Below are 16,407 nucleotides of genomic sequence, written 5' to 3' on the forward strand. Positions count from 1 at the left end.
CCCCCAAAGAGAGCAAGGACAAGCACGCATTACATGCAAGGGACATGATACAAACAATGGTTGACATGGGTCAGCAGATTCTCAGTGGAATTGCATCTTCAAAAGACAAAGAGAAAAAATAAAACCTATAAACTCAATAGTCCTTATGTAGCTACACAGAGTTCAAGGGTGAAAGCAGAATAATGTTTTTAATGATGTTTTTGGATAGAAAAAATCTAAGATAAATAACACTAGTTTGCCATCGGACCTGCACTGTATGGCAGGTGAAAGAGAATGGACACAAGATGGAAATTCAGATTTCCAGGCAGGAAAAAGCATCAGAAATGTTAAATAGGTAGGTAAATGTAAAATGTTACATATTTCTATGCATTTTATTCTCTTAATTACTTGAATTATATCAAGTTATATTAAGCAAGATTATCCCTTTACACTGTAAGATTTATAATATAGCTAGGTGTAATAGATATAACAATAAGAGCATAAATGATGGATGGAAGAGAATAAGTAGATTATACAAAAATATACAAGATATTTTACATTAAGTAATACAGTATAAAACATTTTTTAATGGTAAGAGGATACCTGTTGCAACTTGAGAGCAATGTCTATAAAAATAAGTCAACAAAGCAGAGTCAAATAGCCAACAGAGGAATTAAAAGGAAAAACTTAGAAACAGACACACACAGTATAATATGGTAACTAGTCCATCAAAAAAGTCCATCAACAGATTGGATATTTTTAAACGTCTCAAGTATGTAACAATATGTTGTCTAAGAGACATACACTTTATGTATAAGTATAGAAGACTTGAAAGTAAACAATTGGGAAAATACATGTATTTCGTCCAGTAACTATAAGGAACCAGGGAAACCAGGGGATATTAATTTCATGGAAAATAGACTTCAAGACAACGTGTGTACAAAGAGATAATGGGAACATATTAACAATAAATTAATTTTATCATTATCATTTATCATCCGGGCTAATTCACCAGAAAGACCTAACAGGCAAAAATATGTAGGGAAAGACTAAGAGATTTTAACAACACATGAAGAAAAGCTGACAGAACTCAGTGGTTCAATACATAAATCTATAATTGGATGTGGAGATGTTAATATCCCTTTTTCAATTATTGGAAAACTATACAAAAAAAATTTTAAAGATGAACAATATAAACCATGTTTATCTAATCAAAATGTCACCCAAGTAATACAAAATTTCTATTATTTTCAAATGTAGTGGAATAACTGCTACTGCTACTGCTGCTAAGTCACTTCAGTTGTGTCTGACTCTGTGCGACCCCATAGACGGAAGCCCACCAGACTCCCCTGTCTCTGGGATTCTCCAGGCAAGGACACTGGAGTGGGTTGCCATTTCCTTCTCCAATGCATGAAAGTGAAAAGTGAAAGTGAAAGTGAAATCGTGTCCTACCCTCGGCAACCCCATGGGCTGCAGCCTTCCAGGCTACTCCATCTGTGGGATTTTCCAGGCAAGAGTACTGGAGTGGGGTGCCATTGTCTTCTCTGGGAATGATAACTAAATGATCCTATATCAGGATATACTGTAAGTCTCAGTAAATTTCAATATATTGTAATCTTACGGAGCATGATTTATAACAAAAAAAATGGATTATCAGTAATAAAAAGATAAACAGGAAAATAGTTGGAAAGTGATGAAAATCCTTCTAAATAAATCAATGTACAAAGAAGAAATAATAAAAAACGTTCGGAACTATTTTGAACAGGATGATAATGAAAATAGAATGTATTTTCAGTTTGTAGAATATAGCTAAGGAATGAGTGCTTACAGGGAAATTTAGAGCTATAAATGCTCACAACAGAAAATAAAAAATGTTTAAAATCAATGATCTAAGTTTCTATCTTATGAAGCTTATAAAATTGAGCAGATTAAACCTAAAGTAAGTAGAAGGAAGAAAGTTAATCACAAGAAGTGAAATTAATAGCAAATGGTAGAGAAAATTAACAATACTAAATGTTGGATATCTTCAATAATAAAGTTTATTAAGCTCATAGGAATAGCAATCAAGTAAAAATAAAAACTATGTAGCCAGCATGTAAGGAGCCTGAAAGTTGCCACTCCATCCTAACAATAAGTAAAAAGGTGGACTAATGGGAAAAATAAAAAACTCTTCTCAGATCTATCAGATAAGTGAGTTACAGAGCACCCTGCTGTCCCCAGAACTGAAGAGAAAGACACAAGGATAGTCACGAATTACCAGAGCAGAAACACATAAGCAGAAACTTGCACAGGAACCAGTGCTGGGAATATCATGTCTGGATTTCAACAAAGAGTATAAGATACACTAAGAGACAAAAAGCACAGTTTTCAAAAGCTGAACAAACATCAAGACAGAATCAGATATGTTTAGGAACATTGAAATTATCAAACTAGGAATGAAAAAAATAAAAGCCAAACTATGATTTTTATGTTAATAACTCCAATGGTGAAAGTAGATAACAAGCAAGAGCAATGGATTATGTAAGCCAAGGGTGGTAATTCCAAGAGAGAACAAAATGAAATGGTAGAGTTCAAAAACACTATAACAGAATATGAAGAATGCCTTCGATAAACTTATTCTTATACTAGACACAGCAAAGGAGAGGATCTCTGAGCTTGAACATATGCAAATAGAAACTTCTAAGATGGGGAAAAAGAAGAGGAAAAAGACTAAAATAACACAGCAGCAGAATATCCAAGAACTGTAGGACAACTACATGAGGTGTGTTATAATGGGAGTACAAGAAAGGAAGAGAAGCAATATTTCAAGTAATGATGACAGAGAAATTCCCCAAACTGACATCAGATACCAAAGCAAATATCCAGGAAGCTCAAAGGACATTCAGATCAGATCAGATCAGTCGCTCAGTTGTGTCCGACTCTTCGCAACCGCATGAATCACAGCATGTCAGGCCTCGCTGTCCATCACCAACTCCCAGAGTTCACCCAGACTCACGTCCATCGAGTCAGTGATGCCATCCAGCCATCTCATCCTCTGTCGTCCCCTTCTTCTCCTGCCCCCAATACCTCCCAGCATCAGAGTCTTTTCCAATGAGCCAACACTTTGCATGAGGTAGTCAAAGTACTAGAGTTTCAGCTTCAGCATCATTCCCACCAAAGAAATCCCAGGGCTGATCTCCTTCAGAATGGACTGGTTGGATCTCCTTGCAGTCCAAGGGACTCTCAAGAGTTCTCCAACACCACAGTTTAAAAGCATCAATTCTTCGGCTCTCAGCCTTCTTCACAGTCCAACTCTCACATCTATACATGACCACAGGAAAAACCATAGCCTTGACTAGACGGACCTCTGTTGGCAAAGTAATGTCTCTGATTTTGAATATGCTATCTAGGTTGGTGATAACTTTCCTTCCAAGGAGGAAGCGTCTTTTAATTTCATGGCTGCAGTCACCATCTGCAGTGATTTTGGAGCCCCCCAATATAAAGTCTGACACTGTTACCACTGTTTCCCCATCTATTTCCCATGAAGTGATGGGACGAGATGCCATGATCTTCGTTTTCTGAATGCTGAGCTTTAAGCCAACTTTTTCACTCTCCACTTTCACTTTCATCAAGGAGGCTTTTGAGTTCCTCTTCACTTTCTGCCCTAAGGGTGGTGTCATCTGCATATCTGAGGTTATTGATATTTCTCCCAGAAATCTTGATTCCAGCTTGTGTTTCTTCCAGTCCAGCGTTTCTCATGATGTACTATGCATATAAGTTAAATAAGCAGGGTGATAATATACAGCCTTGATGTACTCCTTTTCCTATTTGGAACCAGTCTGTTGTTCCATGTCCAGTTCTAACTGTTGCTTCCTGACCTGCATACAGATTTCTCAAGAGGCAGGTAAGGCGGTCTGGTATTCCCATCTCTTTCAGAATTTTCCACAGTTTATTGTGATCCACACAGTCAAAGGCTTTGGCGTAGTCAATAAAGCAGAAACAGATGTTTTTCTGGAACTCTCTTTTTTTTTCCATGATCCAGCAGATGTTGGCAATTTGATCTCTGGTTCCTCTGCCTTTTCTAAAACCAGCTTGAATATCAGGAAGTTTACGATTCATGTATTGCTGAAGCCTGGCTTGGAGAATTTTGAGCATTACTTTACTAGCGTGTGAGATGAGTGCAATTGTGCGGTAGTTTGAGCATTCTTTGGCATTGCCTTTCTTTGGGACTGGAATGAAAACTAACCTTTTCCAGTCCTGTGGCCACTGCCGAGTCTTCCAAATGTGCTGGCATATTGAGTACAGCACTTTCACAGCATCATCTTTCAGGATTTGAAATAGCTCAACTGGAATTCCATTACCTCCACTAGCTTTGTTTGTAGTGATGCTTTCTAAGGCCCACTTGACTTCACATTTCAGGATGTCTGGCTCTAGGTCAGTGATCACACCATCATGATTATCTGGTCATGAAGATCTTTTTTGTACAGTTCTTCTGTGTATTCTTGCCACCTCTTCTTAATATCTTCTGCTTCTGTTAGGTCCATTCCATTTCTGTCCTTTATCGAGCCAATCTTTGCATGAAATGTCCCCTTGGTATCTCTAATTTTCTTGAAGAGATCCCTAGTCTTTCCCTTTCTGTTGTTTTCCTCTATTTCTTTGCATTGGCCACTGAGGAAGGCTTTCTTATCTCTTCTTGCTATTCTTTGAAACTCTGCATTCAGATGCTTATATCGTTCCTTTTCTCCTTTGCTTTTCACGTCTCTTCTTTTCACAGCTATTTGTAAGACCTCCCCAGACAGCCATTTTGCTTTTTTGCATTTCTTTTCCATGGGGATGGTCTTGATCCCTGTCTCCTGTACAATATCACGAACCTCATTCCATAGTTCATCAGGCAAAGGACATTAGGAAAGATAAGTGAAAAAAAAAGGAAAGAAAGAAAGAAACCATGCATGTAGGTATATCATATTCAAATTTAGGAAATAAAATATGAAGAAAATATTTTGAAATCCATCAGAGCAGGGGAAACACATAATCTATAGAGGAACAAAGATAAGAATTACATCTGACTTCTCCTCAGAAACCATTCAAACAAAAGGAGTGAAGAGTGAATTTTTAAAGTAATGGAGAGACAGAGAAACAAAAACACCAGCCTAGAATACCGTATTCTGCAAAATTTTCCTTCAAAAGTGAAGGAAGTTAAGTCTGCCTCAAACAAAAATTATTGGAATGCATTGCCAGTGGATCTACCCAGAAGGAAATGTTAGAAGTTCTTTATAGGGAAGGAAAATAATAAACTTGTATCTATAGACAGAAAGGAACAGCACTCAAGAAGGAATAAGAGAAATAAAAGCATTTATTTTATATTCTTAATCTGACAAATATCAACAACCTCAGATAGGCAGATGATACCACCCTAATGGCAGAAAGTGAAGAGGGACTAAGTCTGAGAAATATTGACAACCTCAGATATGCAGATTATACCAACCTAAGAGCAAAAATGTGAGGATGAAAGAGCCTTTTGATGAAGATGAAAGAGGAGAGTGAAAGAGTTGGCTTAAAACTCAGCATTCAAAAAACTAAGATCATGGCATCTGGTCACATCACTTCATGGCAAATAGATGGGGGAAATGGAAAGAGTGGCATATTTTATTTTCTTGGGCCCTAAAATGACTGCAGATGGTGATTGCAACCATGAAATTAAAAGACGCTTGCTCCTTGGAGAAAGGTATGACAGACCTAGATAGCAGATTAAAAAACAGAGATGTCACTTTGCCAACAAAGCTCTGTCTAGTCAGAGCTATGGTTTTCCCAGTAGTCATGTATGGATGTGAGAGTTGGACCACAAAAGGCTGAGTGGAGAAGAATTGATGCTTTCAAACTGTGGTGCTGGAGAAGACCAATCAATCCTAAAGGAAATCAGTCCTGAATATTCATTGGAAGGACTGATGCTGCAGTTGAAGTTCCAGTACTTTGACCACCTGATGTGAAGAGCCAACTCACTGGAAAAGATGCTGATGCTGGGAAAGATTGAAAGCAGGAAGAGAAGAGGGTGACAGAAAATGAAATGTTTGAATGGCATCACCGACTCAATGCACATGAGTTTGGGCAAATTCCAGGAGTTAGTGAAGGACAGGGAAGCCTGGTGTGCTGCATTCCATGGGGTCCCAAACAGTCAGACACAACTTAGCAACTGAACAACAACACAATCTGACAAATATCAGTTTCTTTAAAAGAAATAGCAGCAAGTATATGTAATATGTTACATATGCTTATATCTATATCCTGTGTATATGCTTATATATAAGTGAAATTAATGACAGTAATGTTGCAGAAAGAAAAAAATTATAGAATTATTTTGATACTACAAAGTACTTACACTACACATCAAGTAGTATCATGTTATTTGAAAGTGGAGTTGGATTACTTGTAATTAGCCATAAATGTATATTGCAAACTCAGGGGCAACCAATTAAAAAATAAAAAAGGAAATATAACTGATATATAAAGAACTAATAGAAAATGGAATCATATTAAATGCTCAACTAAGACAATAAAAGGCTGTAAAATAGTGGAAGACAAAAATAAGAACAAAGAATAAGGATAAGAAATAGAAACCAATAATAATTCTGGTAGATATTCCTTCAACTATAATCCCTTTGAATGCCAATGGTCTAAATGTACAGATTAAAAGACAGAAATTGCAGGACTTCCCTGGTGATCTAGTGGTTAAAACTTTGTCTTCCACTGCAGGGGGTGTAGGTTCAATTCCTGATCAGTGAGCTAAGATCCCATATGGAAAAGGAAAACATAAAAGGAAAAAGGAAAACATAAAACAGAAAGAATACTGTAACAAATTCAATAAAGACTTTAAAAATAGTCCACAAAAACAAAAAACATTTTTTAAAATCAGAAATTGCAGAGTGTATCAAAAACATGATCCCACCTGACCGTCCTCTTGAGAAACGTGTATACAGGTCAGGAAGCAACAGTTAGAACAAGACATGGAACAACAGACTGGTTCTAAATAGGAAAAGGAGTATGTCAAGGCTGTATATTGTCACCCTGCTTATTTAACTTATATGCAGAGTACATCATAAGAAACACTGGGCTGGAGGAAGCACAAGCTGGAATCAAGATTGCCGGGAGAAATATCAGTAACCTCAGATATGCAGATGACACCACCCTTATGGAAGAAAGTGAAGAGGAACTCAAAAGCCTCTTGATGAAAGTGAAAGAGGAGAGTGAAAAAGTTGGCTTAAAGCTCAACATTCAGAAAATGAAGACCATGGCATCCAGTCCCATCACTTCATGGCAAATAGATGGGGAAACAGTGGACACAGTGGCAGACTTAATTTTCTGGGCTCCAAAATCACTGCAGATGGTGACTGCAGCCATGAAATTAAAAGACGCTTGCTCCTTAGAAGGAAAGTTACGACCAACCTAGACAGCATATTCAAAAGCAGAGACATTACTTTGCCAACAAAGGTCCGTCTAGTCAAGGCTATGGTTTTTCCAGTAGTCATGTATGGATGTGAGAGTTGGACTACAAAGAAAGCTGAGCAGTGAAGAATTGATGCTTTTGAACTGTGGTGTTGAGGAAGACTCTTTTGCGAGTCCCTTGGACTGCAAGGAGATCCAACCAGTCCATTCTAAAGGAGATCAGTCCTGAGTGTTCATTGGAGGGACTGATGTTGAAGCTGAAACTCTAATACTTTGGCCACCTGATGCAGAGAGGTGACTCATTTGAAAAGACCCTGATGCTGGAAAAGATTGAAGGCAGGAGGAGAAAGGGACGACAGAGGATGAGATGGTTGGATGGCATCACTGACAGGATAGACATGGGTTTGGGTGGACTCTGGGAGTTGGTGATGGACAGGGAGGCCTGATGTGCTGCCGTTCATGGGGTTGCAAAGAGTCGGGCACGACTGAGTGACTGAACTGAACTGAAAATATTTTCAAGAAATCCACTTTAAATATAAATTCACATGTAAATTAAAAGTGTAAGTGGAGAGAATTATGCCATCCTGACAGTAATCAGAAAAAGTCAGAGGTGGCTATGTCAATTTTAGACAGAACAGACTTCAAAGTAAGGAAAGAAATAATTTTCTTTCTTTTCTTTTTTTTTCTTTCCCTTTGGTATTCATGACTAGATTGTTTGCATTTCCTGGTTCTTGATTTCATTTTAATTCTCTGATTTACATCTGGAGCAGCCATACTATATTAGGAAATAATCATGTTTATCAGTCATTCATTGAGAATATGTAACATGTATGTGAAAAATACATACATATACAAATGCATGTACATACAAACACATATGTGCATTGGCAACAACAAACAGAAGAAGCTTGATCTCTCCAAGCTCCATTTTGAATGGATGAAGCTATTAATTTAGTTAGTTCAGTCGCTCAGTCATGTTCAACTCTTTGCGACTCCATGGACTGCAGCACACCAGGCCTCCCTGTCCATCACCAATTCCCAGAGTTTGCTCAAACTCATGTCCATCCAGTGTCTGTGATGCCATCCAACCATCTCATCCTCTGTCATCCCCTTCCCTTCTTGCCCTCAATCTTTCCCAGCATCAGGGTCTTTTCAAATAAGTCAGCTTTTCGCATCAGGTGGCCAAAGTATTGGAGTTTTAGCTTCAACATCAGTCCTTCCAATGAATATTCAGGACTGATTTCCTTTAGGAAGGACTGGTTGGATCTCCTTGGAATCCAAGGGACTCTCAAGATTCTTCTCCAATACCACAGTTCAAAAGCATCAATTATTCGGCACTCAGCTTTCTTTATAGTTCAACTCTCACATCCATGCATGACTACTGGAAAAACCATAGCCTTGACTAGATTATTAAAAGAGGGTACTATTTGCAAAAAAAAAAAAAAAAAAAAAAAAAAAAATGATAGAGAAGCAATCACTAATTTAATGTTGAAAAAACTGTAACTTATTTTGTTCTGTCTTTTGCCTTTAGAAGACATTTCTTCTCTGCTTTGGGTATCATGTCAGTGGATCTTAAAGCACTGACTTATGGTGGTGAAAATCTGGTAGTCTCAACCCTCCTTCTTTTCTCATTTCAATTTACAATCTGCCTTCTCAGTTCACAGGGGACTGAGTCACAGAAAATCTTGGTGATTGATGTGAAGTCTTACCTCAACTGGTGCTCTCTCTGGTGTCATTCTGTGATTTTGATTTTTTTTTTTTTTCTTGCCATGTATCTTGTTATCACGATATTTCATCTTTGTAAATAATTCTGGATCTTGACACTTATTTCCAGGAAGTTTCTATCTTGCTTCTGAACTGAAGAATTCTAAGTCAACTCTCAAGTTCCCTCCATTTTTGTTGTGGCCCAAATTCTCTATTTTTCAAAGACTGCTTTCCTTTATGATGTAAAGTCATGCATTTCTCCTTCCCTGGTTACACTGATAATATGGCATTAAATTCCATTGTTTTGCTATTGATGTTGTATATTCTGATGGTAGTGTTATTACTGTTCTTGACTTTGATATAGCATAAATGAGAAGTGAAAATGTCCTCATACTGTCCTTTTTAACTGAAAAAAATCAGTGCTAAGTGTGTGTTAGTTGCTCATTGTGTCCAACTCTTTGCAACACTGTGAACTATAGCCCATCCGGCTCCACTGTCCATGGAATTCTCCAGGCAAGAATACTGCAGTAGGTTGCCATTTCCTTCCCCAGGGGTTCTTCCCAACCCACGGGTCAAACCTGGGTCTCCATATTCCAAGCAGATTCTTTACCATCTGAACCACCAGGGAAGCCCATAAACTGCACTACTGTAGGCTATTTTCAAAGCAATCTTAAGCAGCAGGGACACTTAATCTCATTTTTCATTTGAGAAAACAGTTTCAGAGAGTCAAAGTGACATACTAAAGGTATATAATTAAGAAATGGCAGAGATGGGATTTGGTGCTCTGAGCTATCCGATCATGAAGCCATAAAAGCATATTATGCTAAATAATAAAGGATAGATCAGTTCAGTTCAGTTCAGTCACTCAGTCATGTCTGACTCTTTGCGACCCCATGAATTGCAGCACGCCAGTCCTCCCTGTCCATCACCAACTCCCAGAGTTCACTCAGACTCACATCCATCGAGTCAGTGATGCCATCCAGCCATCTCATCTTCTGTCGTCCCCTTCTCCTCCTGCCCCCAATCCCTCCCAGCATCAGAGTCTTTTCCAATGAGTCAGTTCTTCACATGAGGTGGCCAAAGTACTGGAGTTTCAGCTTTAGCATCATTCCTTCCAAAGAAATCCCAGGACTGATCTCCTTCAGAATGGACTGGTTGGATCTCCTTGCAGTCCAAGGGACTCTCAAGAGTTTTCTCCAACACCACAGTTCATAAGCATCAATCTTCGGCACTCAGCTTTCTTCACAGTCCAACTCTCACATCCATACATGACCACTGGAAAAACCATAGCCTTGACTAGACGGACCTTTGTTGGCAAAGTAATGTCTTTGCTTTTCAATATGCTATGTAGGTTGGTCATAACTTTCCTTCCAAGGAGTAAGCGTCTTTTAATTTCATGGCTGCAGTCACCATCTGCAGTGATTTTGGAGCCCCAAAAAATAAAGTCTGACACTGTTTCCCAATCTATTTCCCATGAAATTGATGGGACCAGATTCCATGATCTTTGTTTTCTGAATGTTGAGCTTTAAGCCAACTTTTTCACTCTCCTTTTTCACTTTCATCAAGAGGCTTTTTAGTTCCTCTTCACTTTCTGCCATAAGGGTGGTGTCATCTGCATATCTGAGATTATTGATATTTCTCCCAGCAATCTTGATTCCAGCTTGTGCTTCTTCCAGCCCAGCGTTTCTCATGATGTACTTTGCATATAAGTTAAATAAGCAGGGTGACAGTATACAGCCTTGACATACTCCTTTTCCTATTTGGAACCAGTCTGTTGTTCCATGGCCAGTTCTAACTGCTGCCTCCTGACCTGCATATAGGTTTCTTAAGAGGCAGGTCAGGTAGTCTGGTAGACAGATTGCAATAATATACAAAAAAGGGTTTTCTCTCTCTTTTTTGGATAGTGATAAAATAATTGCAAAATCCTGAAGATATGGATGTTCAGAGTTAAGAAAAGGAAATGATTGATTTTCACTCTTAAGGATAAACATTGACTTAAGTTCTCCTCTCATTACTACATATCTGTGAAGTAACATTGATTTTCAGGATGCTTAAAGATTTGTGATAGTTCTAATTATTTTGAACACCAAAGTAGCTTGTGTGCTTTAAGCTCTTTTGATGGCACTTAAAATTTGTAATGACATCACATCTACCTTGTAATGAAAACTTGTTTGGCAGAATGAATCTCATTTGTCAGTGGTTTAATTTTTGCTTCTTGATAAATTAGAAACAATATGCCATGATTTAGCAAGTCAATTATTCATTGTGAGCTTAAGAAAATATCACTTTAAAGGTTTTTTAATTTTTCTTCTTAAAATAAATATGTAGACATTCTTATTTTAGTTTTAGGAGACTTAACTTAAATCACATGTTAAACTGTTCAGGTTTGAAATTATAACCTTACATCAAATGATCGAATGTTGGATCCCACGCCCCCCCCACCAAAAAAAAAAAAAAAAAAAAAAAACCACCAAGTGCAAGAGCAAAGAGAAGCCCCAACAAGACAGTAGTAGGGGCAAAATCTTGTTCAGAATCAAACCCCATACCCGCCAGAGACACTCAGAGGGCTCAAACAAAACCGTGTGTGCACCAGGACCCAGAGATCCCACAGAGACTGAGCCAGACCTGCCTTTGAGTGTCTGAGTGTCTCCTGAAGAGGCACAGGTCAGCAGTGGCTTGCTGCAGGGACAGGGGCTCTTGCTGCAGCAGACCTGAGTCATGCAACGTGTGGCATAAGACCTCTTGGAGGAGGTCACCATTAGTCCCATTGTAGAGCCATCAATCAGACAACCCACAAGCTGCAGAACAATTATACCAAAGAAAGTCTCACACTGTTAAGAAAGTTCTAGGACCCACAACAAACTTTGCAACCTGGTGATCTCACAAAGGGACTGAGAACCCCCCAGGGATTTTGACTTTGGAGGCCAATGGAATTTTATTAAAGAACTTCCACAGGACTGGGGAAACAGACTCTCGAAGGGCACAAACAAAACCATGTGCACACCAGGACCCAGGAGAAAGGAGCAGTGTCCCCACAAGAGACTGAGCCAGACTTGTGTGTGCGTGTCCAGGAGTCTCCAGCAGAGGCAGTGTCAACAGTGTCCTGCTCAGGGCACTGAATACAGCAGTGTCTGCAAAAGTCCTTTTGAAGGAAGTTGACATTAACTTCGTTGCCCCTACCATACTTTGGCCTCAGGCCAAACAGAAGGGAGGGAACACAGCCCTGCCCATCAACAGAAAATTGGATTAAAGATTTACTAAGCATGGCCCTGCCCATCAGAGCAAGACCCAGTTACCCCCACAGTTAGTCCCTGCCATCAGGAAGCTTCCATAGGTTCTTATCCTTATCTATCAGAGATCAGACAGAATGAAAACCACAATCCCAGAAAACAAACCAACAGATCACATGGATCACAGCCTTGTCTAACTCAATGAAACTATGAGCCATGCCCTGTAGAGCCACCAAGATGGATGGGTCATGGTGGAGACTTCTGACAAAATGTGGTCCACTAGAGAAGGGAATGGTAAACCACTTCGGTGTTCTTGCCTTGAGAACCTGTCTCCTATACAATGTCAGGAACCTCCATCCATGGTTTAACAGGCACTCTATCAGATCTAAACCCTTAAATCTATTTCTCACTTACACTGTATAATCATAAGGGATTTTATTTAGGTCATACTTGAATGGTCTAGTGGTTTTCCCCACTTTCTTCAATTTAAGTTTGAACTTTGTAATAAGGAGTTCATTATTTGAGCCACAGTCAGTTCCTGGTCTTGTTTTTGCTGACTGTATAGAGCTTCTCCAACTTTGGCTGCAAAGAATATAATCAATCTGATTTTAGTGTTGACCATCTGGTGTTGTCCATGTGTAGAGTCTTCTCTTGTGTTGTTGGAAGAGGGTGTTTGCTACGACCAGTACATTCTCTTGGCAAAACTCTATTAACCTTTTCCCTGCTTCATTCTGTACTTCAAGACCAAATCTGCCTGTTACTCCAGGTGTTTCTTGACTTCCTACTTTTGCATTCCAGTCTGCTATAAAGAAAAGAACATCTCTTTTGGGTGTTAGTTCTAAAACGTCTTGTAGGTCTTCATAGAATCATTCAATTTGACCTTCTTCAGCATTACTGGTCAGGGTATAGACTTGGAATACCATGATATTGAATGGTTTGCCTTGGAAAAGAACAGAGATCATTCTGTCATTTATGAGATTGCATCCAAGTACTGCATTTCAGTCTCTTTTGTGGACTATGATGGCTACTCCATTTCTTCTAACAGATTCTTGCCCACAATAGTAGATATAATGGCCATCTGAGCTAAATTCACCCATTCCAGTCCATTTTAGTTCACTGATTCCTAAAATGTCGATGTTCACTCTTGCCAGCTCCTGTTTGACTACTTCCAATTTGCCTTGATTCATGGACTAAACATTCTAGGTTCCTATGCAATATTGCTCTTCACAGGACCGGACCTTGCTTCCATCACCAGTCACATTCACAACTGGGAGGTATGATCTAAATAAAATCCCTTATGATTATACAGTGGAAGTGACAAATAGATTCAAGGGATTAGATCTGATAGACAGAGTGCCTGAAGAAATATGGTTTGTGACATTATATGCTGCTGCTGCTGCTGCTAAGTCACTTCAGTTGTGTCCAACTCTGTGCAACCCCATAGACGGCAGCCCACTAGGCTCCTCTATCCCTGGGATTCTCCAGGCAAGAATACTGGAGTGGGTTGCCATTTCCTTCTCCAATGTTACATTGTATAGGAGGCAGTGATTAAGACTATCCCCAAGAAAAAGAAATGCAAAAAGGTAAAATGGTTGTCTGAGGAGGCCTTACAAATAGCTGAGCAAAGAATAGAAGCTAAAGACAAAGTAGAAAAGGAAAGATATACCATTCTGAATGCAGAGCACTAAAGAATAGCAAAGAGAGAAAAGAAAGCCTTCATAAGTGAACAATGTAAAGAAATAGAGGGAAACAATAGAATGGGAAAGACTAGAGATCTCTTCAAGAAAAATTAGAGATTCCAAGGGAACCTTTCATGCAAAGATGGGCACAAAACAGGACAGAAACGGTATGGACCTAACAGAAGCAGAAGATATTAAGAAGAGGTGGCAAGAATACACAGAAAAACTGTACAAAAAAGATCTTCATAACCCAGATATCCATGATGGTATGATCACTCACCTAGAGCCAGACATCCTGGATTGAGAAGTCACGTGGGCCGTAGAAAATAACACTACAACCAAAGCTAGTGGAGGTGGTGAAATTCCAGTTGAGCTATTTAAAATTCTGAAAGATGATGTTGTGCTGCACTCAATATGCCAGCAAATTTGGAAGACTCGGCAGTGACCACAGGACTGGAAAAGGTCAGTTTTCATTCCAATTTCAAATAAAAGCAATGTAAATTATGCTCAAACTACTGCACAATTGTACTCATCTCATATGCTAGCAAAGTAATGCTCAAAATTCTCCAAGCCAGGCTTCAACAGTACATGAACCGTGAACTTTCAGATATTCAAGCTGGGTTTAGAAAAGGCAGAGGAACCAGAGATCAAATTGCTCACATCCATTGGAATATAGAAAAAGCAGGAGAGCTCCAGAAAAATATTTATTTCTGCTTTATTGCCTATGCCAAATCCTTTGACTGTGTGGATCACAACAAACTGTGGACAATTCTTCAAGAGATGGGAATACCAGACTATCTTACCTGTCCTGAGAAATCTGTATGCAGGTCAAGAAGCAACAGCTAGAACTGGCCATGGAACAACAGACTGGTTCCAAATTGGGAAAGGAGTAAGTCAATGCTGTATATTGTCATAATGCTTATTTTACTTACATGCAGTACATCATGCAAAATGCCAGGCTGGATGAAGCACCAGCTGAAATCAAGATTGCTGGGAGAAATATTAATAACCTCAGATATGCAGATGACACCACCCTAATGGCAGAAAGCAAAGAGAAACTAAAGAACCTCTTGATGAAAGTGAAAGAAGAGAGTGAAAAAGCTGGCTTAAAGCTCAACATTCAGAAAACTAGGATCATGGCATCAGGTCATTATTCCATAGCAAATAGATGGGGAAACAATGACAAACTTTTGTGGGGGGCTCCAAAGTCACTGCAAATGGTAATAGCAGTCATGAAATTGTCAAGCGTCAAAAGACACTTGATCATTGGAAGAAAAGCTAATGACCAACCTCAGTTCAGTTCAGTTCAGTCGCTCAGTCGTGTCCGACTCTTCGCGACCGCATGAATCGCAGCATGCCAGGCCTCCCTGTCCATCACCAACTCCCGGAGTTCACTGAGACTCATGTCCATCGAGTCAGTGATGCCATCAAGCCATCTCATCCTCTGCCATCCCCTTCTCCTCCTGCCCCCAATCCCTCCCAGCATCAGAGTCTTTTCCAATGAGTCAACTCTTCGCATGAGGTGGCCAAAGTACTGGAGTTTCAGCTTTAGCATCATTCCCTCCAAAGAAATCTCAGGGCTGATCTCCTTCAGAATGGACTGGTTGGATCTCCTTGCAGTCCAAGGGACTCTCAAGAGTGTTCTCCAACACCACAGTTCAAAAGCATCAATTCTAATGACCAACCTAGACAGCATATTAAAAAGCAGAGACATTACTTTGCTGACAAATGTCGTCTAGTCAAAGCTATGGTTTTTCCAGTAATCACATATGGATGTGAGAGTTGAACCATAAAGAAAGCGGAGCACTGAAGGCTAATGCTTTTGAAGTATGGTGTTGGATAAGACTCTTGAGAGTCCCTTGGACTGCAAGGAGATCCAACCAGTCAATCCTAAAGGAAATCAGTCCTGAATATTCATTAGAAGGCCTGATGCTGAATGTGAAGTTCCAATATTTTGGCCACCTGATGCGAAGAACTGACTCATTTGAAAAGACCCTGAGGCTGGGAAGGATTGAAGGAGGGAGGAGAAGGGGACAACAGAGGATGAGATGGTTGGATAGCATCACCAACTCAATGGACATGAGTTTGAGCAAGGTCCGTGAGATGGGGATGAACAGGGAAGCCTGGCGTGGTACAGTCCATGGAGTTGCAAAGAATTGGACAAGACTTAGCAACTGAACTGAACTGATTAATTTATTTCCAACACAATGGTGTATTTTGTAATCTTGATGAATTACATATAATTGACATATTTTAGCATTCTCTTTCCTATGTTTATGTTTATGGTGTTTGTAAAAGGATTTAAGTATTAGTTGTTACAATTTTTTTAAATCCTATTCTCTATTCTCAAGTTTCAAAGGAATTCTTCCTATAAGTAAACCTCATTGGAAGTTGAA

This window comes from Bubalus bubalis, chromosome 18, assembly GCF_019923935.1.
Source record: "Bubalus bubalis isolate 160015118507 breed Murrah chromosome 18, NDDB_SH_1, whole genome shotgun sequence".
Lineage (NCBI taxonomy): Eukaryota > Metazoa > Chordata > Mammalia > Artiodactyla > Bovidae > Bubalus > Bubalus bubalis.